Source organism: Microcaecilia unicolor, chromosome 7 (genome assembly GCF_901765095.1).
Source record: "Microcaecilia unicolor chromosome 7, aMicUni1.1, whole genome shotgun sequence".
NCBI classification, from domain to species: domain Eukaryota; kingdom Metazoa; phylum Chordata; class Amphibia; order Gymnophiona; family Siphonopidae; genus Microcaecilia; species Microcaecilia unicolor.
In genome coordinates, this window is record NC_044037.1 from 138,560,692 (window position 1) to 138,578,319 (window position 17,628).

The 17,628-nt window shown below is 45.2% G+C and overlaps 1 protein-coding gene across 1 annotated transcript in view; it reads right to left on the reverse strand.

The window, feature by feature from the left end:
* The window catches only part of TRPM8 (transient receptor potential cation channel subfamily M member 8), a 1,843,971-nt gene that overhangs the window by 348,946 nt on the left and 1,477,397 nt on the right, over window positions 1-17,628 (reverse strand).

The following is a 17,628-nucleotide window of genomic DNA, read 5'->3' on the forward strand; positions in this document are numbered from 1 at the left end:
TATGACTTAGCCGGTTAGCGGAAATTTTCAGTCTGCTAACTGGCGAAGTAACTACATAAAGTTAGGACAGCAAAACAGCAGTTCTAACTTTATGCACCAAAGGTAACCAAGCCCTAGTCTGAATATTGGCTGGCACCTGGTTAACTTCTGGGTGACCTCTGAAATCTGCATATTCAATGCCAGGAGCCAGGGCCGGTCTTAGCAACTGTGGGGCCCTGTGCAGACCAGTTCGCTGGGGCCCCCTCCCAGTCCCAACAGCCCCGGCCTCGCCTCGCCCCTTGTTGGCAAGATATGTTTTAAACATTTTCTTTTATTTCAAATAAAGACAAATCAAGCAAAACTGGTATACAAAAACTAATTTAAAAAGCAAAACCATGTGCACGTAAGGGCTAGATAAATGAATTAAAACAAATCCCCTTAATATGTAATACTTGGTAGCAATAATGAAACAGTGATTGAATATTCAGATAGCAAGCAGCCTGAGCCAACAGATTTATTTTCCACTGAACATAATTAACTTTGTATGAACTTGGCTGCTAATAGTGTGCTGAACTGGACAATGCTGGCACATTTAGCCATACCCTTTTACAAGCCATGGCACATATAAACAGTAATCATTGAAAACATTACACCAGTACAGAAGAAAAATAACTTGTTTTTTTTTCCATTATAAATAATTTCTGTAAGCTGTTACAGCTCCAGTATACTCAAAATGACGCAAACCAAATTAGCATACAGACTCTGCATGCCACACAATACCAGAAAAACAGAACATTGCTATACATTGCATTGCTATACATTGCATACACATACATTCGTGTCCCCATCCTCCCCACTCGCAGAAGGAACCGTGACTGTTGGCGCCCGTCCCCGTGAGCCGACCAGGAGAGTCCCTGGATCGACCCTAGACCGACCGGACCCGAAAACAGCTGGAACCAAGCTCCCGGCTACTGCGACCCGCTTGGTTAGTGCAACGAGCCGGTACGAGCGCAGCCCCTTACGGCAGGAGCGACCGCAAGTCGACCGGAGATTCCCTGGACAGATCGGACCCCGAGAGCAGCTGAGGTCAGGTTCCCGACAAGATGGTCACGGAGCTATGCTGCTCCAGTGACCCAATCGGATCCCGATTTGTGTTCCAGATTTGTGAGGGAACACACACTTGCCTGGCCCGCACTCGAAGGTTGCCAACAAGCATGAGACAACCTGGGAAAGCGACCCATCGTCAGGACCGCCTGGACCGGACCGCAGTCTATCTCTCCCTCGTGGCTGAAACGAGGCACTGGAGGACACACAACCCCCACCCACCCCGACTGGAAGGCTCACCTGAAGCACAGAACGAGGGACCGAAGGAATCTCGAACAGCCTCATGACGCGGACCTGCACGCGAGGAAATCCGCCGAGTTTTGAGACGCCTTTGAAGCTGTTGTGAACTACCGGCCCAACGGGGAGAATCGATCCAGCCACATGGGACCGCTGCTATCCAGCCGACAACCACGTGGATCTAAGGCCCCACGCGATCTAAGCCGTGTGCTGCACGTCCGTCGCTGACTACCGGTGCAGATCCCCTTCTGTCTGCAACCACCACACTGCACCGTAGAGGTGCCACTGTTGGGAAGCCACCGGTGCCACCAGAACATACGGGCTGCAGTGGCAGTGTACCAGAGGATCGGAAGGTGAAAAGGACGACACGAGCCACACCTGGGCAGACCGCGATTTCCCCATCGTCCTGGAGATCTAGCGACTCTCTAACGAGCCACGTGGCTTAAAATCACCCTCAAACCCATCGGAACACATGGACTATCGCGGCACCACACCAAAGGGTCGAACGGAGTAAGAGACGATCAAATTATCCCGCCGATCCCCCCACGGATAGATAGCTGACTGTCTTCAAGAACTACGGACAAAACCACAGCGATATTAAATTTAAAAGTTCTGAGAGTAATAATACGAACAAGTATCTAAGTGTCTTTTAAATGCTTTTAAATGCTGTTTATGCATCTAGCATAACACTAAATTGTCTAAGTGCTTTTTTGAATGCTTTTGGATACTTTTATGCACCTAGCTTTTAATGCTTTTTATGCTCCTAGCATAATACTAAATTGTTTATCTAGGTGCCTTCTAAATGCTTTTAGATGCTTCTATGCACCTACCTTAACAATATATCTAAAACTAATTTAGTAGTACTAAATACAACTATCTAACTCATAGTCACTATACCATCTTTCACTTGCATGTATATTGATCCATTGTTATGTTTGTCACACCGCACGCATCTGCCCACCTTCCAACCTAAATATCACATCAGCATGATCATCCTAATAATAACATTCACCATCCACTCACTCAATATATCGCTTGCAACTCTCTCAACCCCATTAACTGCAGTCACCATGACATCATCCCTCCAAAACTACCCGAACACTCACTCAGCATTCATTCCCCCACAAACCACCAAAAACCTCAGAATCCACCCATCGTCCACACCACAACATCACAACACCAAAACACATATAAAAAGACAACTTATCAATATTCGCCCATCCCCCCACTCCACTGATCCACTCCTATCCGTCCAAATAGGCTACACTAATGCGAGATCAGTGGTAAATAAAAGCGAAACCATCACAGACTGGATCACCTCAGAGAACCTGGATCTACTTTTATCACTGAAACCTGGATCCATCAACCAGAAGACCCTATCATAAACGATCTATGTCCCCCAAACTACAAAATATCACACTGGCCAAGGAAAGACAGAAGAGGAGGTGGAATTGCACTCATCTACAGATCACACTTCTCCGCAGAACCCACATCAGAGTCCATCTCAACTCAACTCGAAATAGCCTCTATAAAACTATATAGCCCCATGCTATACGACCATTTAACATGCATACTGTTCTATAGGCCTCCCAATAACTGGAACCCTAACCAAACCACATTTATGGACTTCGTATCAAACGCATGCATCAACAATTCCAATATACTACTACTAGGGGACCTAAATCTCCATTTAGAAGACTCCACCTCTACTCACACCCGGGTTGTATAGACTTCCTCCAACTCTGTGAATTCCACCTTCCACCAACAGAACCAACCCACAAAAAAGGCCACTCACTCGACATCATAACACTCAAACATTCTACAGATTAAAACTTCCTCCTATCAGACATCCACTGGACCGCATCTCCCTGGTCTGACCACCACAAAGCAACCCTATCCGTACAATGGCGAAAAAAAGGCCAACCCAAACCACCAGAACCCACAACAATTAAAACCAGAGGACGAGTAGAAAAGGATATCTTCTGGCAACTTATCTATGACAACAACTGGTCGATTGACCCAAACTCAAACCAGTTCCTTGCAGATTGGGACCACAGATGCAAACTCATTCTAGACGAAATTGCTCCGCTACACTCCAAAACACTATACACAAAGAAAAAACCCTCTCCATGGTTCAATGAAGAATTAAAAATACTGAAGAAGGAAACCAGAAAACTTGAAAAAACTTGGAGCAAATCGAAAGACGACATCACCCTAAATGCGTGGAAACAAACACAAAAGAAATACAAGAATGACATTAAACGAGCCAAAAGAACATACTACACGAAACAAATCACAGCCACTGGAACAGACATAAAAAAACAATACAAAATCATAAAGAATCTTCTTAACACGAATCCAGTAACAACCTCACCCTCAAACTGCCCATCAGCCGACCAGATGGGCCAAATACTTTAACGATAAAATCACAAACCTGTGTAACACAATTCCCCACGATGATACCAATCTTGACACTTTCCTTGATGAACTAGACCCCGATACCGAAGAGATCCCAGCAGATCACTACTGGACAGATTTCGCCCCCTCAACACTAAAGAAGTCTCCTCAACACTATCCAAACTCTCAAAGTCTCACTGCCATCTGGACCCATGCCCCAACTATCTTATGAAAAAGGCCCCAGAACGATTCATTACTGAACTCACCACCCACTTAAACCTCCTACTCCTACAAGGCTCCTTCCCCGCCGAATACGGCAACATTCTACTCACACCAATACTGAAAAACCCTAAGAAACCAGCGAAAGACATCACCAACTATCGACCTGTGGCCTCCATCCCTCTTCTAACCAAACTGATGAAAAATAGAGTAACCTCCCAACTCAACGAATTCATACAAAAGTTCTCCATACTACATGAATCACAATCGGGGTTTCGACCCGCATACAGTACAGAAACAGTATTACTCACCCTGGTTTCCAAGTACCACACTCCTCTACTCAAGTTCAAACAAGAAATTTCAATTGGCAACAAAATACTTCTTCTGCAGTTTGACCTATCCAGTGCATTTGATATGGTAGACCATGAAATTCTCACAAAACTACTGGACAAGCTAGGAATCGGCGAAAACATCATTAAATGGATAAAAAGTTTCATCACCACCAGAACTTATCAGGTCAAATCAACATCTTCAATATCGCCTGTGTGGCCATCAAAATGTGGAGTTCCCCAAGGCTCACCCCTATCCCCGATCCTGTTCAATCTCATGATGATTCCTCTGGCCAAATCCCTATCTAAATCTGGCCTAAATCCCTTCATCTACGCTGATGACGTCACAATATTCATCCCCTTCCAATCCAACCTCACAGAAATCTCGGATAAAATAACCACTGCCATGAACATCCTAACATCCTGGGCCAACGCTTTCAAGATGAAAATGAACCAAGAAAAAACTCAATGTCTAATCCTTTCATCACAACACTCTACTCTGCTTCCAACTACCCTGAACACTCCAGACATTACAATCCCAATATCTGACAACCTAAAAATTCTAGGAGTAACATTAAATAAACACTTAACTTTAGACACTCATGCAAAAGCCACGACGAAGATGATGTTCAACATGATGTGGGTACTGAAAAGAGTGAAACCATTCCTCCCACAGAAAACTTTCCGCAACCTAGTACAATCCATAGTACTTACCCATGCCAACTACTGCAACAGCATCTTCATCGGCTGCAAAGCCCAAATCATGAAAAAACTCCAAACTGTCCAAAACACAGCAGCAAGACTCATTTTTGGCAAATCACGATTCGAAAGCACAACACCACTTTGAGAAAAGCTACATTGGCTATCAAAGAACGAATAAACTTCAAAGCCCACTCTATGATTCACAAGATTCTCAATGGCGAAGCCCCAAGCTACATGTCAAACCTGATCGATCTTCCAGCCAGGAACCGGTCCAACTCTTCTCGAACATATCTCAATCTCCATCTTCCCAACTGTAAAGGCCTCAAATACAAAACCTACTACGCATCCAACTTCTCTGTTATAGGCAGCCAACTCTGGAACGCCTTACCTCGACATATCCGAAAAACCAGCGAACACCTACCCTTCCGAAAACTGCTGAAGACTCACCTATTCAAACAAGCCTACCCAGACGACTGTTAAGTCTCGGACCTAACCCACACCACAAACAATGCCCACACTCCAACTAACCCACACCACAAACAATGCCCACACTCCAATCCTTCCCCACATCGCACACTACTGTCCCACTCTTTATAAATGTGTTACCTCCATGATACTTTGTACCATACTTTGTATTATCTCCTTGTAACTTTGTACCATACTTTGTATTATCTCTATGATACTATGTACCATACTCTGTAAGCCGCACTGAACCTGCTATTGAGTGGGAAAGAGCGGGGTATAAATGCCACAGATAAATAAATAAATAAATAAATAAATAAATAAATAAAATAAGACAGCAGATGTAAATTCTCAAACTGGACATATTCCAAACACTAAAATGAAAATAAAATGATTTTTCTACCTTTGTTGTCTTGTGACTTTGTTTTTCTGATCATGTTGGTCCCAGTCTCTGATTCTGCTGCTCTCTATCTGCTCCCTTAACTCCACTTCAGGGCTTCCTTTCCATTTATTTCTTTACTTTCCTCCTTTCTTCTTCATTTCTTGCCCTACATCATAGGATCCACTCTATGCGTACGTCTAGTAGCGCTATAGTAGTAGTAGGAGGAGGACCCAGCTTTTACCTATTTTCTCCAGCCATGTGCAGTTTTTCTCCTCTTTTCCCTTTCTCTCATCTCAGTCAGTATGTATCTCCTTCCTCTCTCTTCCCTCTCCTCCATCCATGTTCATCTCACTTCATCTCATGTCCTCTCTCTTCCCTCCCTTCCATCCATATCCAGCATTTCAACTCTCCCCTCTCCTCCATCAGTGTCCAGAATTTCTCCTCTTCCCTCCATCCATGTGCATCTCCTTCCAGTCTTCCCTCACTTCCATCCATGTCCAGCATTTCTCCTGCCCTATCCTCCATCCATCCATAGCAACTCTCCTCTCTCCCCTGCCCTCCCCTCCCATCTTTGTCCAGCATTTCTCCTCTCTCCTCTCCCCTCCATCCATGTGCATCTCCTTCCTGTCTTCCCTCACCTCCATCCATGCCCAGCATTTCTCCTGCCCTCCCCTCCACCCATCCATGCCCAGCGATTCTCCTTTGCCCCCTGTCCTCCCCTCTCATCCACATCCAGTGATTCTCCTCTGTCCCCTGCCCTCCCATCCCCTCCATGTCCAGTGACTCGCCCACCCCAGCCCCCAACTTAACTTACCCTCCCTTTTCAGCCCCAGCCCCATCTGTGCCCTCAGTTTTCCTCAGCTGCTTTCCTTCCAGCTGCCCTGCGTTTAAAAAGTTGCAGCGACGGCAGCAGCAACGAAAATGCAGGCTCACCTCTAGCCTTTAAGCCTTCTCTCTCAGCGTGCACTGTGCCACCTTCGCAGAAACTGGAAACAGGAAATTGCATCATAGAAAGGCGGCACAGTACATGCTGAGAGAGAAGGGAAGGCTTAAAGGTTAGAGGCGAGCCTGCTTTTTCGCTGCCACCGCTGCAACTTTTTAAATTAAGGGTGGCTGGAAGGAAAGCAGCTGAGGATTAATGGCAGGGAGCGACAGGAAGCGCTGCGGGGCCCCTGGAGGCGCAAGGCCCTGTGCGACTGCTCCTGTCGCCCCTGCCTAAGACCAGCCCTGCCAGGAGCCACGCATATTGTTCAGCGAGAGGCTGTGAATAGCTCTTACCGCCATGGGCTGAATATCAAGTGGAATACTTTTATTGCATATCAAATACTAATTTAATATCTTGAAATATTTCTGTTCTTTTTCCTTTCCTATGCTCCTTATCTTTCTTCCTTGCCTCCCCCACCCCACTCCATTCCTCTTCAAGTGGAAGTCTGTGAGCACTTAAGGATAGCATAAAACAGACACCCTAGTCAAGTGTATAACCCAAGCAGGATTTATTTAAAGAGCTTTTAGTATCCAGTGTAATAAGAACACAATAAAAATGTACCTGTTTGGCTTTATAAAATGATCCCACCAGAAATGTAGGCATAAGAACATAAGGGGAATCATTTAACAAAGATTTTCAATAAGTAAAGCCAGTTTTATGCAAGGAAAAGGCCTTTTATAAAATTGCATCATGTTTACACACACATATATACACACACCTACAAATAGCTGCACATATTTGTATGATTTGCACCATAAATTGGCAATTATGCGTGCAAGTGCTAGGTACTATTCCATATACTTGGCACATATGTCGCTTAGGGCTAGATTCTATATATCATGCCTAAAAAATCGGCACCAAAAGAAAATACACCTAGGTGAATTCTATAAACTGCGCCTAACTTTAGGTGCAGTTTACAGAATACATCTAACTCTAGATGTAGAATACACCCAATACTCGTTATCTGCAACTAGATTTAGTCATGGCCATTTACGCCAATAAAAACCCATAAACATGTTACGTGGATCCCAGATGAATATCGTCCAGGACCGCATAACCTCTGGCTATTGCAAGTAGAATTAACCCTAGATATTTTGTGCTAGTGCTTGGATATGGCCTGGGACTGAATATGCAAAGCTAATTCTGCCCACGGCAATCAGCATTTAAAAATACGCTGACTGCTGCAAGTTGAGTATCGGCTGGGAGAGTATTCTGGGAGCTGTAGTTCTGGGCCCAGATGATGGGTATGACTCATTGGCTGCCCCAGCAAACAAGGAGAGGGATGTGGCTGAAAACTCTTTCACAGGGGCCAGTATATCAGAGGGGGAAGTAAGTCAGCAGGGAGGAGAAGCAGAGAGACGCCTGGAATACCTCTATATGGGGGGGGGGGGGGGGGAGAAAAGAGTAAACAACAAAGGCCTCAATGATCAGAAGCCCTGCTCTGTTCCAAATAGTGCTCTAAAATTAGCACTGGAACAGCACGGGGCAATAACACCCTTAGGCACGCTATTAGCTCTGATCACTGGGGAAAAGTGCAGGAGAACTGTGCCTGGGCATGTGCTCAGGCACAATCCACCCACACTTGTTTGACAGGTCTGGGCTGTCAAAAGCACAGACCTGTCAAACACAGGACATGGAGGTCTGTGGGCCCCTCAGATCCCCACTGTGCTTTGACTCTGGTGGCCTAGTACCCCCCAAGTCCCTCCCCAGACACTGATACGAGGACTGGAAGTCCGGCAGACCTCCAGTCCCCCCAACCACCCCATAACAAGGGCACGAGGGGCTGGAGATCTACTAGATCTCCAGCCCCCCTAACCCCCTTCACAACCCCCCAAAAAACCCCTGATGACCCAGTGGGCTGCAAACCCAATCCCCCACCCTGGTGGTCTAGCAGCCCCCTCCCCCCGTACCTCCATGATGGAGGAGGGAGTAGCACACTCCCTCCTCTTCCAGTGCTGCCTTCAAAATGGTGGCACCCTACCCTGCCCAGTGCATCCTAGGATGCACTGGGCGGAGCTTCCCTACCATATAAGAGAGAAACTCTATTTTGAAGGCAGCTGGAAGAGGTGGGAGTGTGCTACTCCCTCCTCCATCATGGAGGTACGGGAGAGAGGGGGCCACTAGACCACCAGGTTGGGGGATTGGGTTTGCAGCCCACAAGGCCACCAGGATTTTTTTTTGGGTGTGAGGGAGTTTAGGGAAGCTGGAGATCCAGCCCTGGGATGGGGGGCTTGGGAGGGCACTAGGCCACCAGGGTCAAAGTGATGGTGGGGTCCAATGGAACTCCTGACACAGAGGTAGCCCAGGCTGCCTGACTCTGAGCAGGGCAGGAAACAGAGCCTTAACCCTAATGCCAGCTCTGAGCTTGCGTAGGGTTAAGGTGTTATTCCACCCCTATGATCAGAGCACTGTTCTCTGATCATAGGAGTGGAATACCACAAAGATCATTTAAATCTAATTTAAATGAGCTCTGTGCTATTGCCTGGTGTAGGTGGTGTTTGCCCGATGATCATATGAGTGAAGGTAAATGCAGGTGCTAGTCTGGCATTAGTCACCTCTAGCGTCGACCCAGTTGTGAGTATAATCCAGCCTGCTTGTCCTCGAAGAAAGCGAAGATACTTACCTGTAGCAGGTATTCTCTGAGGACAGCAGGCTGATTATTCTTACAAGGTCCCTCAGTTCCAGGCTTCAGGCCCACGACAGACTAGCGTCAGATGCCTTTCTCCTACATTGGGGAACAGGCCTTCTGTATGCGTATCCTCCCATACCTCTAGTAGGGAAGACTTTGCTGAAACTCAAGCAAGACTGCAGAACCATGATCCTGATTGCACCCTACTGGCTGCGTCAGATTTGGTTTCCTCTTCTTCTGGAGTTGTCCTCCGAAGATCTGTGGCGATTGGAGTGTTTTCCAACTCTCATCACTCAGAACGAGGGGTCGCTTCTACATCCCAACCTCCAATCTCTGGCTCTCACGGCCTGGATGTTGAGAACTTAGTGTTCGCCTCCTTGGGTCTTTCAGAGAGTGTCTCCCGGGTCTTGCTTGCTTCCAGGAAAGATTCCACGAAGAGGTGTTATTCTTTTAAATGGAGGAGGTTTGCCATCTGGTGTGACAGCAGGGCCCTAGATCCTCTCTCTTGTCCTACACAGACCCTTCATGAATACCTTCTACACTTGTCAGAGTCTGGTCTCAAGACCAACTCCGTAAGGGTTCACCTCAGTGCAATTAATACTTATCATCAGTGTGTAGAGGGTAAGCGTTTAGTTGTTTGCTTCATGAGAGGTTTGCTTTTGTCCTGGAGAAGGACCGCGAGGGACTGGCAAAAGTACATCTGAGAATGGAATGGATATAGCACCGTTCACGGAAGACAGTGTGTATCAACAACTTGGAAAGCTAAAGGTGGACAAAGCCATGGGACCGGACGGGATCCACCCCAGAATACTGAGGGAGATCAGAGAGGTTCTGGCGGGTCCTCTTAAAGATTTGTTTAATAAATCCTTGGAGATGGGAGAGGTTCCGAGGGACTGGAGAATGGCGGAGGTGGTCCCTCTTCACAAAAGTGGTGATAGGGAAGAAGCTGGAAACTACAGGCCGGTAAGCCTCACTTCGGTTATTGGAAAAGTAATGGAAGCGATGCTGAAGGAAAGGATAGTGAATTTCCTGGAAGCCAATAAGTTGCAAGATCCGAGACAACATGGTTTTACCAGAGGGAAATCGTGCCAAACGAATCTCATTGAATTCTTTGATTGGGTAACTGGAGAATTGAATCATCGACGTGCTATAGACGTAATCTACATAGATTTTAGCAAAGCTTTTGACACGGTTCCCCACAGGAGGCTCTTAAATAAACTAGATGGACTGAAGATAGGTCCCAAAGTGGTGAACTGGATTAGGAACTGGTTGACGGACAGACGACAGAGAGTGGTGGTAAATGGAGTTCGCTCGGAGGAGGGAAAGGTGAGTAGTGGAGTGCCTCAGGGATCGGTGCTGGGGCCGATTCTGTTCAATATATTTGTGAGTGACATTGCTGAAGGGTTAGAAGGTAAAGTTTGCCTTTTTGCGGATGATACTAAGATTTGCAACAGAGTGGACACCCGGGAGGGAGTGGAAAGCATGAAAAGGGATCTGAGGAAGCTAGAAGAATGGTCTAAGGTTTGGCAATTTAAATTCAATGCGAAGAAATGCAAAGTGATGCATTTAGGGAGTAGAAACCCACAAGAGACTTATGTGTTAGGCGGTGAGAGTCTGATAGGTACTGAGGGGGAGAGGGATCTTGGGGTGATAGTGTCCGAGGATCTGAAGGCGACGAAACAGTGTGACAAGGCGGTGGCCGTAGCGAGAAGGTTGCTAGGCTGTATAGAGAGAGGTGTGATCAGCAGAAGAAAGGAAGTGTTGATGCCTCTGTACAAGTCGTTGGTGAGGCCCCACCTGGAGTATTGTGTTCAGTTTTGGAGGCCGTACCTTGCGAAGGATGTTAAAAAAATGGAAGCGGTGCAAAGAAAAGCTACGAGAATGGTATGGGATTTGCGTTCCAAGACGTATGACCAGAGACTTGCTGACCTGAACATGTATACCCTGGAGGAAAGGAGAAACAGGGGTGATATGATACAGACGTTCAAATACTTGAAAGGTATTAATCCGCAAAAAAATCTTTTCTGGAGATGGGAAGGCGGTAGAACGAGAGGACATGAAATGAGATTGAAGGGGGGCAGACTCAAAAAAGATGTCAGGAAGTATTTTTTCACGGAGAGGATGGTGGATGCTTGGAATGCCCTCCCGCTGGAGGTGGTGATGAAAACGGTAACGGAATTCAAACATGCGTGGGATATGCATAAAGGAATCCTATGCAGTAGGAATGGATCCTCAGAAGCTTAGCCAAAATTGGGTGGCGGAGCAGGTGGGGGAAGAGAGGTTGGTGGTTGGGAGGCGAGGATAGTGGAGGGCAGACTTATACGGTCTGTGCCAGAGCCAGTGATGGGAGGCGGGACTGGTGGTTGGGAGGCGGGAAATACTGCTGGTCAGACTTCTACAGTCTGTGCCCTGAAAAAGGCAGGTACAAATCAAGGTAAGGTATACACATAAGAGTTTATCTTGTTGGGCAGACTGGATGGACCATGCAGGTCTTTTTCTGCCGTCATCTACTATGTTACTATGTCAAAGCCCCCTGTCAAACATCCACCAGTGTCATGGGATCTCAACGTCATTCTCACCCAGCTGATGAAAGCTCCTTTTGAGCCACTAAATTCCTCCCATCTGAAGTACTTGCCCTGGAAGGTCGTTTTCTTGGTGGCTGTTACTCCAGCTTGTAGGGTCAGTGAGCTTCAGGCCCTAGTAGTGGATGCACCTTATACTAAGTTTCATCACAACAGAGTAGTCCTCCATACACACCCTAAGTTCCTGCCTGTTAGCCGCTTATCGGAAAATCCATCAGAACCGTAATGACCAGCACAGGAAAATTGTAGAGTTGGAGCGACAAATATGTGACTTACGTAGTCAAAATGTAATGCTTAACTGTCAAAACAAATTGTTAGCTGATAAGCTGGATACATATCAGACCATTGCTGAACATGCTGCAGTAAGGGTAGCACAGTGTAAATACAAAAAGCGGAGAGGGAAAGTTAACAAAAAGAAGGTACATTTACAGTATATATTGCTAAAGCAGGGCTGTCTTTTGACCCTGATTCCTGGGATGGGGACATTTGGGATACCTCAACCTCAGAGTCAAGTGAGGATCCCGAAGATTTCACGTCCCCTCCAAAAGTTATAGGAGGCAAAAAGGCGCACCCGATTGAACGGCGGCGCATGATACAAGATGCTCAGGGAGTGTATCAAAGAAGGGATTTGGTGGAAGATTACACCCAAAATGAAGTTGCTGATTTAATAGAGAGATTCCAACAGAGATCGGGGGAAACTTTGCTTGCCTGGGTTGTGCAGCTGATATTAAGTTAGATACAATGGATTGTAAGAAATTTATTACATTAAGTAAAGAACCTTATGTGCAGGCAGCTTTCCGGGATTTTCAGGGGCGTGCCCCAGTAGATGGGAGACTCCATAATAATGACACCACTATGTTAGAATTGGTAGTGGAAGGGTGTAATCGTAAATACCCTACAGAAGCAGATTGGCCTGGGAATGAGCGTTCCTGGTATACTTTGTGGGATTGTGTGCAGAGGATAAAGGAGGAAGAGATGAAAACAGCAATTTTTGTGGGGCAGGCTGATACTTTCTCTCAGATAGCATTGTCTGTTAGTGTCCGAAATAAATTAATTAAGACTGCTCCTCCTGCATATAAGCAGGTAATTATGACCTTGCTAATTAATGAAACAGGGAACCCCATTTGTGATGTGATGGAGAAAGTGCAGCAGCTGGGAGATTTTGGGGAGTGGGGTCCAAGAAATACTGATCGGGGACAGAAAGGGGGGAAGGAAGGTGACGAGACTAATCGAGCCTCCAGAAAGGATGGGGTAGCCCGAGAAAAATTGGATGGTATCCCCACACCTGCAATGTGGAAGATGTATAAACAGCAGGGATTAAATGGGGGCAAAGTGGTACGCAGTCAGCGAGCACGGGTAAATGCCGACAAATCAGCTCCTCTCCCTGAGGCTGGAACCCCTAGTGCTAGTGTTAGTGCACCCCCAGAGGAAGAAGGGGAATGGCAGGGATACGAGGATTTGTATCCCTGGACAGAAGTGCAGCATCTTAAAAAAGCAGGCAAATATGATTGACAGAATGGCCAGGCTTCCACCCACTTAGCGTGCTTAGATTTGCGGCCCCATGTAAATGTAGAAATTTGTTGGAAAAATAGGTCTTGTCAAAAAGTGCGTGCTCTAGTGGACACTGGAGCTGAGGCCACTTTGATATATGGGAATCCACGTAAATTTAAGGGTCAGAAAGCTGTCATTACTGGATTGGGGGGAAAACAAATTGAAGCTGTACAGACTTGGGTGGCATTAAAAATTGGAAATTTGCCTAAAAAAGAATATAAAGTTATGATTGTGCCTATGCCTGGGTATATACTGGGTCTATAAAGGTGTGATAATATTCAGGAGAGAACAAAATCAGGAACTGGAGGAATTCCCTTATTGCATGAAAAAGTGGCATCCCTTCCAGAAACAGGACAAACGGGGCTAGAACCGCCAGAATGGGTAGAGAGCCCAGTTACATGGGGAAAAGCCTATGATCAATTAACTAATGAAGAACAGCAGCATGCTTGGTTTACAGATGGTTCTGCTAAGTATGCTGGAGGAAAGAGGGTGTGGAAAGCAGTAGCTTATAATCCCAGAATAAAACGTTTACTAGAATGTAGTGGGGAAGGAGCAAGTAGTCAATATGCAGTGTTGTATGCTGCCTATATGGCTTTGAAGACTGAGAATTTAGGACAATGTTATATTTATACTGACTCATGGTCTGTGGCAAATGGACTAGCCACGTGGCTACCTACCTGGTACAAGAATAATTGGAAAATTAATGCCAAAGATTTGTGGGGTAAAGAATTGTGGCAAGACATTTGGAATTATGTACAGAATATTAATGTTACTGTTTTTCATGTAGATGCTCATTGCAAGGGTGGAAGAACCAGATAATTGCTCAGGTTTGGCGACATGGGCGCACCAGAAATGTGGACATTTGGGAGAAAAGGCCACTTACAGGTGGGCAACAGATCGTGGTATTAGTTTAACTATGGATGTTATTAAAACTATCACTGCAAAATGTCCAGTCAATCTGTTCCCCACGTGACTAAGGGGCAATTACAAAGGGGAAAGTTACCTGGACAGATTTGGCAAATGGATTATATAGGACCTTTACCCAACTCAGTCAAGATAGCTCACCTAATATAACTACCTTAATCAATCCTTTACTTCCTCTTTCTACCCTTACTTAACCTCTGCACAATATTAAATGTAACTGTCACCCTGCAATGACAATGTTAACAAAACTATGTAAGCCGCATTGAGCCTGCAAATGGGTGGGATAATGTGGGATACAAATGCAATAAAATAAAAGATAAATTCACAGGGATGTCAATATGTATGCACAGCAGTAGATACTTATTCTGGATATTTAATTGCATATCCTTGCAGACAAGCTACCCAGATTAATACCATTAAAACTTTAGAACTGATATCCCTTTATTATGGTATTCCCCTCCAAATTCAGACAGATAATGGTTCCCATTTTAGAGGTCAATTAGTACAACAATATGCTTCAAACCATAATATATATTGGATTTTTCATATTCCCTATTATCCACAGGCAGCGGGTTTAACTGAACGAATGAATGGTCTGTTAAAACAACAAATACGTAAAATAGGGGGATCATTAAAGAATTTGAAAGTAAATTTGGTAGAGGCCTTAAGGATACTTAATAATCGACCTATTAGGGAAGCAGAAACACCCCTAATGCGAATGGTTACTCCTAATCTACAAGTCTTGACTACCAAACATGACCAATTAGGATATTGGGAAATTACAGCAGGAGCTATGATGCCCTACAGGGCCACTCCCGGAGCGGCAGGGCTGGACTTATATGCTTTATAAATGGTCAAATTGTTACAACGAGATATTCAAGTAATAAACACAGGAATAGGAGTGGCTATCCCAACTGGATACTTTGGGTTGATAGCCCCCCGTTCAAGCCTGTCAGTGAAAGGAATACAGGTTTTGGGAGGGGTACATAAGTACATAAGTAATGCCATACTGGGAAAAGACCAAGGGTCCATCGAGCCCAGCATCCTGTCCACGACAGCGGCCAATCCAGGCCAAGGGCACCTGGCAAGCTTCCCAAACGTACAAACATTCTATACATGTTATTCCTGGAATTGTGGATGTTTCCCAAGTCCATTTAGTAGCGGTTTATGGACTTGTCCTTTAGGAAACCGTCCAACCCCTTTTTAAACTCTGCTAAGCTAACCGCCTTCACCACTTTCTCCGGCAACGAATTCCAGAGTTTAATTACACGTTGGGTGAAGAAAAATTTTCTCCGATTTGTTTTAAATTTACTACACTGTAGTTTCATCGCATGCCCCCTAGTCCTAGTATTTTTGGAAAGCGTGAACAGACGCTTCACATCCACCTGTTCCACTCCACTCATTATTTTATATACCTCTATCATGTCTCTTCTCCAAGCTGAAAAGCCCTAGCCTCCTTAATCTTTCTTCATAGGGAAGTCGTCCCACCCCCGCTATCATTTTAGTCGCCCTTCGCTGCACCTTTTCCAATTCTACTATATCTTTCTTGAGATGCGGCGACCAGAACTGAACAAAATACTCAAGGTGCGGTCGCACCATGGAGCGATACAACGGCATTATAACATCCTCACACCTGTTTTCCATACCTTTCCTAATAATACCCAACATTCTATTCGCTTTCCTAGTCGCAGCAGCACACTGAGCAGAAGGTTTCAGCGTATCATTGACGACGACACCCAGATCCCTTTCTTGGTGATTGATACAGACTATCAAGGAGAAGTAAAGGTTATACTTAACAACCAAGGTCCACATGATGTGTTAATTCAGGCTAATGATAGAATTGCTCATTTATTAATTTTACCTGTGTTACAATCTGGAATTGTGAAATTGGATCCACCCACCACCTTTACCATACGAGGGGATAAAGGATTTGCATCCACTAATTTGTCTGCAGGTGCAAAGGTGTGGGTTACCCAAGAAAATGGGCCCCCACAGCCTGCTGAAATTATTGCCCCTGGTTCTCCGATCTGGGCAGGAAAATGGACTTATGTTCCAGCGAATAAATGTTATCTTAGGGAGTAATTGACCTGTTGACATGTCTCATTCATAGATCCTTGTAAGAACCAGTATAATCCTCCTTCTTATGGTGTCTTTGGGTATTGCCATTACCCCCGGTGGACGACTACATCTTACCCCCGAAAGACAAGGCAAGCTGATTTGGTGGTGGAAGAATCAGAGTGAAATACGACAACAAGATAATTACACCTGTATGGCTCATCGAGCGTGTTCCGTGGTAACCATTGCTTTCACAGGAACAAAGACACGATTATGGAAAGGAGTTCAACCATATGAACGAGCTTATGTTCAACCACAAGATGAACAATTACTTTCTGCCCAAGTTACTAATAACACCCAAATCCGGTGTTGACGATTTAAAATGACTTGCACAGCTAAGTTTCGCTTAAACCAGAGACAGACAATACGACAGTGCTGTCCTAAAGCTGCAAGCATTGTGGACATTCATACCACCAGTTTATCGTTAGCAAATGTCTATATGCTTTTTTATGTAAATGCTACACCTATCAAGAACTGTACTTGGTGGATTGAGTATGTTACTATACTTGATTCAAATCCAGGGGTACACACTGACAACCTAGTCTGTGTACCTTCAACCTGTATAAATACTGCTATAAATCGACAGAAGAATGTTATTCATGTCAATGTTACTTTTCCTCAACTGCCCAAATGTAGGGTTAAGCGAGTTGGTATGACACATTGTTGGGAGTTTTTGGTGCAAGCGCAGGAGTAATAAATGCTATTGATTCTGAAACTTTAGCTTATAAAGCTAAGCCTATTGGAACTGACATTAATCAGCTTATTACTTTGCAAGCTCAGTGGATGCCAACAGTGTTTGAACCATTACAATATGATACAAGTTTTCTAGACTTTTTAAAATTATACTCAAATAGCCCAATTACAAGTAGATGTTAATCCTACTATATAAATGAGCTGTGACCGACTCACCTGCAAATGCACAGTAGACAGCAGCTGCCGTCGACGTTCCGTGCATGTGCAGCAGGTCTCACAGATCCGTTGCCGGCATTGCTGTCCCGCCCCTTCAACCAAGGGAGGCTTTTGCCTTGCTA